The sequence below is a fragment of the Microcaecilia unicolor genome, chromosome 9 (assembly GCF_901765095.1).
Source record: "Microcaecilia unicolor chromosome 9, aMicUni1.1, whole genome shotgun sequence".
In the NCBI taxonomy this organism is placed as follows: Eukaryota; Metazoa; Chordata; class Amphibia; order Gymnophiona; family Siphonopidae; genus Microcaecilia; species Microcaecilia unicolor.
This window is the reverse complement of record NC_044039.1, coordinates 218,327,963-218,341,425: the sequence shown is the minus strand read 5'-3', so window position 1 is coordinate 218,341,425 and position 13,463 is coordinate 218,327,963. Positions and strand designations below refer to the sequence as shown.

The following is a 13,463-nucleotide window of genomic DNA, read 5'->3' as shown; positions in this document are numbered from 1 at the left end:
GAGGGGGGAACGGGACTGAGAAGGGCTTAGACTGGGGGACTGGGTACTGTTAAGTATTGTCGAAATACTGAAACCTGTTGGAATTGTGAGTTGTACCTCATTAAGAGGTCCTTTTACTAAGGTGCTCTGAAAAATGGCCTGTGCTGGTGTAGACCAAATCTCCCTATCCCCGCCTCCCAACTACCAGTCCCGCCTCCCACCACCAGCTCTGGCACAGACCGTATAAGTCTGCCCAGCACTATCCCTGCCTCCCACCACCGGCTCTGGCACAGACCGTATAAGTCTGCCCAGCACTATCCCTGCCTCCCACCACCAGCTCTGGCACAGACCGTATAAGTCTGCCCAGCACTATCCCTGCCTCCCACCACCGGCTCTGGCACAGACCGTATAAGTCTGCCCAGCATTATCCCCACAGCCCAACCACCAGCCCCGGCACAGACCGTATAAGTCTGCCCAGCACTAGTCCCGCCTCCCAACCACCAGCTCTGGCACAGACCCTATAAGTCTGCCCAGCACTAGCCCCGCCTCCAAACCACCAGCTCTGCCACCCATTCTAGGCTAAGCTCCCGAAGGAAGGGATCCTCAGGAGCTTAGCCTAGAATGGGTGGCAGAGCTGGTGGTTGGGAGGCGGGGCTAGTGCTGGGCAGACTTATAGGGTCTGTGCCAGAGCTGGTGGTTGGGAGGCGGGGATAGTGCTGGCCAGACTTATACGGTCTGTGCACTGAAGAGGACAGTACAAATAAAAAAGTAGCACATATGAATTTATCTTCTTGGGCAGACTGGATGGACCGTGCAGGTCTTTTTCTGCCGTCATAGTAACATAGTAGATGACGGCAGAAAAAGACCTGCACGGTCCATCCAGTCTGCCCAACAAGACAACTCATATTTGCTGCTTTTTGTGTATACCCTACTTTGACCCGTACCTATGCTCTTCAGGGCACAGACCGTACAAGTCTGCCCCGCACTATCCCCGCCTCCCAACCACCAGCCCCACCTCCCAACCACCGGCTCTGGCACAGGCACAGACCGTATAAGTCTGCCCAGCACTATCCTCACCTCCCCAGCCCTGCCTCCCAACCCCGACTCTGGCACAGACCGTACAAGTCTGTCCAGCACTATCCCCGCCTCCCAACCACCAGTCCCGCTTCCCACCACCGGCTCTGGCACAGACCGTATAAGTCTGCCCAGCTCTATCCCCGCCTCCCAACCACCAGCCCCGCCTCCCGCCTAAACATAGTCATCTACTATGTTTACTATGTTCATCCCTTGTCCCCTCTCCTCTACCCCACCTCCAATGCTCAACTACCCCTTACTCCTACTCCCCTCACCCTTGCCCATCTCTACCCACCCTCTTTTATTATTTTGCTATAAATATCTTACATTGTCTCAATCAATACTCTGTAATCCTTATTATCAGTGGCGTAGCAAGGGCGGGGCGGTGGGGGCGGTCCGCCCCGGGTGTCAACGGGTGGGGGGGTGCATCCGTGTCCCCCCCCCGGCGCAGCGCCTCCCCCCCGACACGGTCCCCACCTGTCTACGAGCTCCATCCATCTGCAGCGCTGCTGTAAAAATCGCTTCGTCGGCCCTTCCCTCACTCACTGTGTCCCGCCCTTGAGGAAATAGGAAGTTACGTCAGAGGGCGGGACACAGTGAGTGAGGGAAGGGCCGACGAAGCGATTTTTACAGCAGCGCTGCAGATGGATGGAGCTCGTAGACAGGTGGGGACCATGTCGGGGTGGCGCTATGCCGGTGGGGGGGGATCCATGCCGGTGGGGGGGGGGTGCAGCGGCAATCCGCCCCGGGTGGCAGCCGCCCCCGCTATGCCACTGCTTATTATTATGTAAGCCGCATTGAACCTGCTTTGAGTGGGAAAGCGTGGGGTACAAATGTAATAATAAATAAATAAATAGACACATGTATTGGACGCGCACAGGTCCATTTTTCAGTGCACCTGCAAAAAAAAAAAGGCCTCTTTTTTTTTGGCCGAAAATGGACGTGCGGCAAAATAAAAATTGGTGTGCATCCATTTTGAGCCTGAGACCTTGCTGCCACCCATTGACTTAGCAGTAAAGCCTCAGATGTTAACCGGGCGGTAACTGTCAATGCGTGTACACTGCCGGTTAACGCCACGCACCGGAGGTTTTCTAGCGCACGTAGTGGACGCGCATAAAAAAGGAAATTACCGCCCGGGCCACGCGGTAGCAAGGAAGTAGTTCCGAATTGGTGCGCGTTGGGAGGCGCGTAGGCACCTACATGGATTTGTAAAAGGTCCCCTAAAGCTTATATTCTGGCGGAACCCTGAACAGCCAACAGGGCTCTCAGTGAAGCTGTTTCAGGCGATCTCAAATAAAGAAATTGAACAAAAAAAGAAAGTGGCAGGACGTCTAGATCAGGTCATTTTGAAAGCCTCGTGTGCACTTTCCATGTGTGTAATGGGTATCCCTTATGGTCTGAATAAAAGCCCTTAGTTTGTATTGCTTTCTTTAGTGGGGGGGAATGGCTATGGCCATATATAGACTTCTGTTTTCTGTACAAGTCTTTGTTGATTTGTACTGTTTAATAAAAAGTTCAGAAAAGAAATTCTCTTTTATGATCAACTGCGGATACCCTCTTTCCTCAGGCATGTATTACTCACACAGACCCACAGCACTTCATGATTCATGAACAGATTTTCCTCATGAAGTAGAAACAAATGACCTTGTGATTATTTTATTGCTAACCGTGCATTAATTACAACCCCTTGAAATTTTTTTTTTTATATGTCCCTCACAAAAATTGTCTTTTCCATAGCCCAGCAGTATCCTGCTTCCCTGGGCTTTCTGCTCAGGCATCAGGAACATTCATTTGTAACTAACAAGGCTCAAGAAGGACCACAAAATGATTAAGGGGATGGAACTCCTCTCATATGAGGAATGGCTTAAGAAGTTAGGACTCTTCAGCTTGGAAAAGAGACAACTGAGGGGGGGGGGGATATAATAGAGGTCTTCAAAATACTAAGTCTGAGTGGTGGTATTGCAAAGTCAAAGTATTTCCTGATATTGCTAGACAAACTCAGAAAAGACGTCAGTCTTTTTTGAAACTTCGTGATCGTGTATTGTCACAGGGGGGAATTTTCTGGCTTAATTTTCCTTGCAAATGTGTAGTTAAATTTCAATCTATTAAATATGTTTTCTTTGAGAGTGATCAGTTAGCAAAATTCCTGGACTCCAGACAAGAACCAGCCGTAAACTCTCTGGTGCTTCCTCCATTAGTATCTACTCCATGATAGGATAAGTGGGAATATGTTCTACTCTTTGTTTCCTATGTTAACCAATTTTTGAATAGTGCCCTGCCTATAATTGTGGACTTCAGCAGTAATTATCATTTAATAGATTTTCTTTATAAAATATTTTCTTGTATGGTATGGTAATACTCCTTTTCTGTACAAGTGCTTCTTGTAAACTTCATTAAAATTACAAATAAAAAATAAAAAAAATACTGAGTGGTGTAGAACGGGTAAACGTAAACTGATTTTTTAGTCTCTCAAAAAGTACAAATTCTAGGAGACACTCAAGGAAATTAGTACTTTTAAAACGAACAGGAGGAAATAAACTTTCACTCAACAAATAGTTAAGCTGAGAATATGGTATCAACTGTTAGTGTATCTGGGTTTAAAAAAAGGTTTGAACAAGTTCCTGGAGGAAACGTCCGTAGTCTGCTATTGACACAGACATGGGAAAAGCCACTGCTTGTACCTGGGATCAGTAGGCTCTCATATAATTAGTCGATCCAACGAAATACTGCTATACCATTCAAAATTACACCGAAACAGAAAATCGTCATAAGCTCACTCCTTTGTGGTCTGCTAAAGCAAAGTAAGACATAACAAAAGACATTTACAAACAACAATTATTGGACTCAGGGGCCTATACTCAAAGCAAACTGGGCTTGCAATGTTTTATTTAGACTGGTTTTAGATTGGCTTCTCCCAATCTACTGAAATTTCTCAGCCGGGTTTTCAGGATTTCCACAATGAATATGCATGAGATCTATCTGAATGAACTTCCTCCATTATATGCAAATAGATCTCATGCATATTCATTGTGGAAATCCTGAAAACCTGACCTAGCGAGGGCCGAGGTTGGACACCCCTGCAGCCTTATTTTCGAAAGTGATGGGCGCCCATATTTCGACCCAAATCGGGAGATGGGCGCCCATCTCGCAAAGGCGGCCAAATCGGTATAATCGAAAGCCGATTTTGGGCGTCTTCAACTGCAATCTGTCGCGGAAACGGGCAAAGTTGATGGGGGCGTGTCGGAGGCGTGGTGAAGGCGGGACTGGGGCGTGTTTATTGGCCGAGAAGAGACGGGCGTCCTCGGCCGATAATCGAAACAAGAAAGGCGTTTTTAGCGCGAATTTGGGTCACTTTTTTTTACCCTTTTTTTTCACGAACAAGTCCCAGAAAAGTGCCTTAAATGACCAGATGACCACCCCTGACTCCCCCAGTGGTCACCAACCCCCCTCCCACCATAAAAAGAAAACACTTTAACAACTTTTTTTCCAGCCTGTATGCCAGCCTCAAATGCCATACCCAGCTCCATCACAGCAGTATGCAGGTCCCTGGAGCAGTTGTTAGTGGGTGCAGTGCACTTCAGGCAGATGGACCCAGGCCCATCCCCCCCTACCTTACACTTGTGGTGGTAAATGGGAGCCCTCCAAACCGCCCCCAAAACCCACTGTACCCACATATAGGTACTATGGTAATGGTGTAGAGTTGTGGGCAGTGGGTTTTGGGGGGGATTTGGGGGGGCTCAGCACCCAAGGGAAGGGAGCTATGGACTTGGGAGGTATTTTACTTTTTTTTTTTTTTTTTTTACTTGTTACAAATGCCCCCTAGGGTGCCCTTGTTGGTGTCCTGGCATGTGAGGGGGACCAGTGCACTATGAATCCTGGCCCCTCCCACGACCAAATGCCTTGGATTTGTTCGTTTTTGAGCTGGGCGCCTTTGATTTCCATTATCGCTGAAAAACGAAACCGCCCAGCTCAAATCCACACATATTTGATGCATTTGCCGGGCACAAACCGTATTATTGAAAAAAAAAAAGATGGGCGGCCATTTTTTTTTTAAAATAGGGTCTGTCCCACCCCTTCACATACCTGTTCTCGGACATAGACGCCCATGGAGATGGGCGTTCGCGTTCGATTATGCCCCTCCTGGTATAACAAGTCACCTACTAAAGCACTATTTTAAGGCACCGAAAAACCCTTTTACTAAGCAGCGGTAAGTCCAATGCAGGCTGACTGTTCGCTAAACAAGAAGTACCGCCAGGCTACCACAGCAGCCCGGTGGTACTACCCACCCCTAGCGCGCCATCATATCTGGCGCTTCAAAATTATTTTTTTTTGTAATGCCAAATTCAGGGATGGCCCTTCTCTCCTGGCACATGGACTTAGGGGCTTTCTTTCTGGACTGTAGGAATCTTACTAAGGCACGTAGGCACCTACGGGTGACCAATGCACGTCAGTTTTCAGTTACTGCCCGGCTACCAAGTGGCCCTTGCGGCAATTTAATTTTTTGATGCGCGTCCACTAGACGCGCCGGCAAATATTTATTTCTTTATATTTAACGTGGTAATTGCGCTAATTGTCATTCTATGCATGTAGACCATTACTGCCCAGTTACCGAGTGAGACCTTACCGCTAGGTCAACGGCTGGTAGTAAGGTACCAGACCCAAAATGGCCACGCAGCAATTTTCATTTTGCTGCATGTCCATTTTCGGCAAAAATTTTTAAAAGGCATTTTTTTTTACAGGTACGCTGAAAAATGATTCTGCGCGCCCAAACCACACGCCTACACTACCGCGGGCCATTTTTCAACACACCTTTGTAAAAGGGTCCCTCAGTAAAAGACTAATCTACCAAATTTGAGTGAATTCCTATCAGGGAGAAAACACCCAACAGATTTAGACAAGAGAAATACAGTCAAAACAGTTAATGAAAAGAATGATGTAAAAAAAAAAATGCATGAAAATACATTAAAAATCAGAAAAACTATTTTAATGACGGTTAGATTTTGAGATGCAGAACCTGCGCTCTGGCTCTTTTACAGCACAGCTTTCTTTAATTAGAAAGCATGAAATTAAAGTATATAATATGAATGCTACATTCAGACTGAGCTTTCTTCTACAGTGACTCAGTAAATGGCTGAGCTGGCACTGGATTACAGTTGATTCAACAAGGGATAATGTAAAACATCAGAAATGTACTCTTGAATAATTAGGGTTTGATATACAAAAAGATTTGTCTTGCTAACTTTGGGAGTTTTAAAATTCCTTTCCTTCCCCCATTCACTGGCTAAATTTTGTCTGGGCAAATTGATAAGTACATATAAGTACATAAATACTGCCATACTGGGACAGACCAAAGGTCCATCAAGCCCAGCATCCTGTTTCCAACAGTGGCCGATCCAGGTCACAAATACCCAGCAAGATCCCAAAAAAGTGCAAAACATTTTATGCTGCTTATCCCAGAAATAGTGGATTTTCTTCAAGTCCAATTTAATAATGATCTATGGACTTTTCCTTTAGGAAGCCGGCCAAACCTTTTTTTAAACTCTGTTAAGCTAACTGCCTTTACCACATTCTCTGGCAACTAATTCCAGAGTTTAATTACACGTTGAGTGAAGAAACTTTTCTCCGATTTGTTTTAAATTTACTACTTTGTAGCTTCATCGCATGTCCCCTAGTCCTAGTATTTTTGGAAAGCGTGAACAGACGCTTCACATCTACCCATTCAACTCTACTCATTATTTTATAGACCTCTATCTTATCTCCCCTCAGCCGCCTTTTCTCCAAGCTGAAGAGCCCTAGCCGCTTTAGCCTTTCCTCATAGGGAAGTCATCCCATCCCCTTTATCATTTTCATCGCCCTTCTCTGCACCTTTTCTAATTCCACTATATCTTTTCTGAGATGCGGTGACCAGAATTGAACACAATATTCGAGGTGCGGTCGCACCATGGAGCGATACAAAGGCATTATAATGTCCTCATTTTTGTTTTCCATTCGGAAAAACATGCTTCGAAAGTGCGAAACCCCTCCTAAGAAGCCTACATTGGCATCCTATTAACGCTCGCATAACATTCAAAATAGGCACAATAGTCCACAGAATCATCTACGGACTCACACCAGATTACATGACGGAACTTATCGATCTACCATTAAGAAACGTGACCAGAACAGCAAGAACCTACCTAACCCTTAACTACCCCAATTGCAAAATACAAACCTTCACATGCCACCAGCCTCTCGTTTATAGGCACACAACTTTGGAACTCACTACCCAAAGACCTGAAACTCACAGAAAACGACCTACAATTCAGAGAAAACCCGAAAACACATCTTTTCAAGAAGTCTTTCCCCCCCTGGAGCTGCCTAATCCCACACCAACGTACACCACGAAAAGTTCAGAAATGGAAAACAATAATATTAACCTCTCTCACAATATGTTAATATATCAACCTAAGCTATCTGCAGCCTTTCCACTCACATCCCCCTCCTCAGCCATGACAGGAGGACAGACTCTCTTTGAGCAGGGACTGTCTTTCTTCTATGTTTGTGCAGCACTGCGTATGCCTTGTAGCACTATAGAAGTGATAAATAGTAGTAGTAGTAGTCTCTTGTAACCAGAGCTAATATTGTGATGTCATAATGCCTCAGGCCACCAATAAGAGCCAACCTCATCAGTGATGTCACAATGGCTTGATTGTCCTATACTTGGCTCACTTTTATTACATAGCTCTTTCAGCAGGGACTGTCTTTCTTCTGTGTTTGTGCAGCGCTGCGTACACCTTGTAGCGCTATAGAAATGCTAAATAGTAGTAGTAGTAGACCCTGAGACACACAGAAGCAGTGCTGTATTACCTTTCTGCCCTAAGTGCTGTAAGCCTAGTTCTAGATAAAATACCTTTTGCCACTCCACACTGGTGTGTTGTATTATTGTGGTAGCAAACCCACCGCCCCTAAGAAGTGGACTCAGGACCACAGAAAGGAACCAGAACCAGACCACAGTCAAATCGGATGTCTGAGCTCTGGGCAGTGGCATTCCTAGGGGCGCTGACACCCGGGGCGGATCACCGATGCGCCACGCCGCACGGGTGCAGCGCCCCCCCCCCCCCCGGAACAGCATGCCCCCCCCGGTGAAATAACCCCCCAGCAAAAGAACCCCCCCCGCCGGATGCACGCCGCTGGGGGGGGGGGGTGCCGCGCGCCTGTCGGCTCTTCGTTTCCATGCTCCCTCTGCCCCACAACAGGAAGTAACCTGTTCCGGGGCAGAGGGAGCATGAAAACGAAGAGCCGACAGGCGTGCGGTACCCCCCCAGCGGCATGCACCCGGGGCGGACCGCCCCCACCTTGGTACGCCACTGGCTCTGGGGCCATAATGGACAGCAACCAGAAGACACTAGTCTTCCGCTTAACTTCAGGACTCAAGTCTTCCATTCCGTTGAAAACTGCTCTCACCGAGGAACATATCATTTATGAGCTATGTGACAACAAATTTGTCCACTGGTTCTAGATTTTCAGATTGAGTCCAAGACAGTATGTGGCCCTTCTCCAGGCAACATTTAGTCATTAGTGCTGTAAGACATTTCTTCTAAGCCAGATTTAGCTCTCAAAAGGTATAGGAGTTCACTCTTTTCAAGAAAATGTAACGCCTCAAGAAAAACTCTAAGCAAGGTGGCGGACCTCACCCGTCACCTAGATAGGATTTTAGATAGTGCTGGGGAGGAGTCGGCTGTCTTGGTACATGTGGGTACCAATGACGTAGGAAAATGTGGGAGAGAGATTCTGGAAGCCAAATTTAGGCTCTTAGGTAGAAAGCTCAAATCCAGATCCTCTAGGGTAGCATTTTCTGAAATGCTACCTGTTCCACGTGCAGGGCCCAAGAGGCAGGCAGATCTCCAGAGTCTCAATGCGTGGATGAGACGATGGTGCAGGGAGGAGGGTTTTAGATTTGTTAGGAACTGGGCAACATTCTGGGGAAGGGGGAGCCTATTCCGAAAGGATGGGCTCCACCTTAACCAGGGTGGGACCAGGCTGCTGGCGTCGGCATTTAAAAAGGAGATAGAGCAGATTTTAAACTAGAAATGGGAAGAAGGCCGACAGTCACTCAAAAGCACATGGTTCAGGATAAGGTATCTTGCAAGGCTACCTCACAAACAGGGAAGATAGGGATTCTGGATAGTGAGGTTGCACAACAGACCGTGGTAGGCCAGGTGCCCTTAAATACAACTAAAGATCAGACAAAAGATGGCAAATCAATAGTGTCAGGTACTAAGCATCATGCAAATAGGAACAACAAACATACTCTGAAATGTCTATATGCAAATGCTAGGAGTCTAAGAAATAAGATGGGAGAGTTGGAATATATTGCACTAAACGAAAAATTGGATATAATAGGCATTACTGAGACCTGGTGGAAGGAGGATAACCAGTGGGACACTGTCATACCGGGGTACAAAGTATATCGTAATGATAGAGTAGACCGGACTGGTGGAGGGGTAGCATTGTATATTAACGAGAGCCTTGACTCAGATAGATTACAAATTCAGCAGGACACAAATCACACCTTTGAATCATTGTGGGTTGAAATTCTATGTAAAAAAGGCAAAAAGACAAAGCAGCACCTTGTGACTCTGGGTAAGTTACTTAACCCTCCATTGCCCCATGTAAGCCGCATTGAGCCTGCCATGAGTGGGAAAGCGCAGGGTACAAATGTAACAAAAATAAAATAGATGCTATTGGAGATTCTACATGGAATGTTGCTATTCCACTAGCAACATTCCATGTAGAAGGCTGCGCAGGCTTCTGTTTCTGTGAGTCTGATGTGCAGGACGTCAGACTCACAGAAGCAGAAGCCTGCGCGGCCACATTGGTGATCTGCAAGGGCCGACTTCTACATGGAATGTTGCTAGTGGAATAGCAACATTCCATGTAGAATCTGAAATAGTAACAACAGTGGAGGAGTGGCCTAGTGGTTAGGGTGGTGGACTTTGGTCCTGAGGAACTGAGTTTGATTCCCACTTCAGGCACAGGCAGCTCCTTGTGACTCTGGTCAAGTCACTTAACCCTCCATTGCCCCATGTAAGCCGCATTGAGCCTGCCATGAGTGGGAAAGCGCGGGGTACAAATGTAACAAAAAAATAAAAAATAAATAGGAGTGTACTACCGTCCGCCTCGCCAGGATGAGCAGGTAGACGCAGAAATGATAAAAGAAATCAGAGAAGCAAACAAAATGGGCAATTTGATAATAATGGGTGACTTCAATTATCCAAATATAGACTGGGTAAATGTAACATCGGGACACGCTAGAGAGGTACAGCTTTATGGAGCAGATGGTGCAGGAGCCGACGAGAGAAGGAAAAATTCTAGACTTGGTCCTTAGTGGAGCGCATGATCTGGTGAGGGACATTATGGTACTGGGGCCGCTTGATAACAGTGATCATAATATGACAGTTTTGATATCAACCTTGAAGTAACTATACACAGGAAGTCAAATACGTTAGCGTTTAACTTTAAAAAAGGAGACTATGATAAAATGAGAAGAACGGTAAAAAAAAAAAAAACTTAGGGGGGCAACTGAGAGAGTAAAAACTGTACAACAGGCGTGGACGCTGTTCAAAAATACCATCCTGGAGGCCCAGACCATACATATTCCGCGAATTAGAAAAGAAAGACGGAGCTCCAAAAGACAGCCGGCCTGGTTGAAAAGTGAGGTGAAGGAAGCTATTAGGGCTAAAAGAAACGCCTTCAGAAAATGGAAGAAGGAACCGTCTGAAAATAACAAGAAGCAGCATAAGGGGTGTCAAAGCAAATGCAAGGCGCAGATAAAGAAGGCCAAGAAGGATTACGAAAAAAAGATAGCATTAGAGGCAAAAAAACATAGCAAAAATTTTTCGGTATATTAAAAGCAGGAAGCCGGCAAAAGAATCGGTTGGCCCGCTGGATGACCGAGGGGTAAAAGGGGCGATCAAGGAAGATAAAGACGTAGCGGAGAGATTGAATGAATTCTTTGCTTTGGTCTTCACCGAGGAAGATTTGGGTGGGATACTGGTGTCGGAAATGGTATTTCAAGCGGACGGGTCGGAGAAACTTACTGACTTCACGGTAAACCTGGAGGACGTAATGGGGCAGCTCAGCAAACTGAAAAGTAGCAAATCTCCTGGACCGGATGGTATTCATCCTAGAGTACTGATAGAACTGAAAAACGAGCTTGCGGAGCTACTGCTAGTGATATGCAACTTATCCTTAAAATCGAGCGTGGTACCGGAAGATTGGAGGGTGGCCAATGTAACGCCAATTTTTTAAAAAGGTTCCAGGGGAGATCCGGGAAATTATAGACCGGTGAGTCTGATGTCAGTGCTGGGGAAAATGGTAGAGGCTATTATCAAAACCAAAATTACAGAGCACATCCAAGGACATGGATTACTGAGACCAAGTCAGCACGGCTTTTGTGTGGGGAAATCTTGCCTGACCAATTTACTTCAATTCTTTGAAGGAGTAAACAAACATGTGGACAAAGGGGAGCCGGTTGATATCATGTATCTGGATTTTCAAAAGGTATTTGACAAGGTACCTCATGAAAGGCTAGAGAAGAAACTGGAGAGTCATGAGATAGGAGGAAATGTCCTATTGTGGATTAAAAACTGGTTGAAGGATAGGAAACAGAGAGTAGGGTTAAATGGGCAGTATTCACAATGGAGAAGGGTAGTTAGTGGGGTTCCTCAGGGGTCTGTGCTAGGACCGCTGCTTTTTAATATATTTATAAATGATTTAGAGATGGGAGTAACTAGCGAGGTAATTAAATTTCCTGATGACACACAGTTATTCAAAATCGTTAACTCGCGACAGGACTGTGAAAAATTACAGAAGGACCTTACGAGACTGGGAGACTGGGCGGCTAAATGGCAGATGACGTTTAATGTGAGCAAGTGCAAGGTGATGCATGTGGGAAAAAAGAACCTGAATTATAGCTACGTCATGCAAGGTTCCACGTTAGGATCTGGGTGTCGTCGTCGATAATACACTGAAACCTTCTGCTCAGTGTGCTGCTGCGGCTAGGAAAGCAAATAGAATGTTGGGTATTATTAGGAAAGGTATGGAAAACACGTGTGAGGATGTTATAATGCCGTTGTATCGCTCCATGGTGAGACCGCACCTTGAGTATTGTGGTCAATTCCGGTCGCCTCATCTCAAGAAAGATATAGTAGAATTGGAAAAGGTGCAGCGAAGGGCGACTAAAATAATAGCGGGGATGGGACGACTTCCCTATGAAGAAAGACTAAGGAGGCTAGGGCTTTTCAGCTTGGAGAAGAGATGGCTGAGGGGGAGACATGATAGAGGTATATAAAATAATGAGTGGAGTGGAACAGGTGGGTGTGAAGTGTCTATTCACGCTTTCCAAAAATAGTAGGACTAGGGGGCATGCGATGAAACTACAGTGTAGTAAATTTAAAACAAATCGGAGAAAAGTTTTCTTCACCCAACGCGTAATTAAACTCTGGAATTCGTTGCCGGAGGACGTGGTGAAGGCGATTAGCTTAACAGAGTTTAAAAAGAGGTTAGACGGTTTCCTAAAGAACAAGTCCATAAACCACTACTAAATGGACTTGGGATAAATTCACAATTCCAGGAATAACATGTATAGAATGTTTGTACGTTTGGGAAGCTCGCCAGGTGCCCTTGGCCTGAATTGGCCACTGTCGTGGACAGGATGCTGGGCTCGATGGACCCTTGGTCTTTTCCCAGTGTGGCATTACTTAAGATTTAATCATGACAGGGCACATCACTGGGAATTAAAATGGCAGCATCTTCTTCACTTAACTCACCAACCATGGAAGATGCTAAATACTGCAGACACTAAGGTTCATACTGCAATAAAGTCAACAACGGTACATCCCGTTTGTCAGAACAGGGTAGTTAACTTTTTGTCCTACTTACCATAAGCACATATGTAGCGGAGGAGTGGCCTAGTGGTTAGAGCACCGGTCTTGATATCAAAAGATGCCCGCTTCAAAACCCATTGCTGCTCCTTGAGATCTTATGCAAGTCACTTAACCCTCTGTTGCCTCAGGTACAAACTTTGACTGTGAGCCCTCCAGGGGCAGGGAAATACCCAGTGTACCTGAATGTAACTCACCTTCAGCTACTACTGAAAAAGGTGTCAGCAAAATCTAAATAAATATTTGAGATTTTACATGTAATGTTGCTAGTGGAGGAGTGGCCTAGTGGTTACAGCACCGGTCTTGTAATCCAGAGATGGCCAGTGCAAATCCCACTGCTGCTCCTTGTGATCTTGGGCAAGTCACTTAAACCCCCATTGCCTCAGGTACAAACTTAGATTGTGAGCCCTCCTGGGACAGAGAAATATCCAGAGTACCTGAATGTAACTTGCCTTGAGCTACTACTGAAAAAAGTGTGAGCAAAAT

The 13,463-nt window shown here is 45.9% G+C and overlaps 1 protein-coding gene across 1 annotated transcript in view; it reads right to left on the bottom strand.

Moving 5' to 3' along the window:
* Positions 1 to 13,463, bottom strand: part of CEP128 (centrosomal protein 128) — a 524,271-nt gene that overhangs the window by 303,976 nt on the left and 206,832 nt on the right. The window lies entirely within an intron of this gene.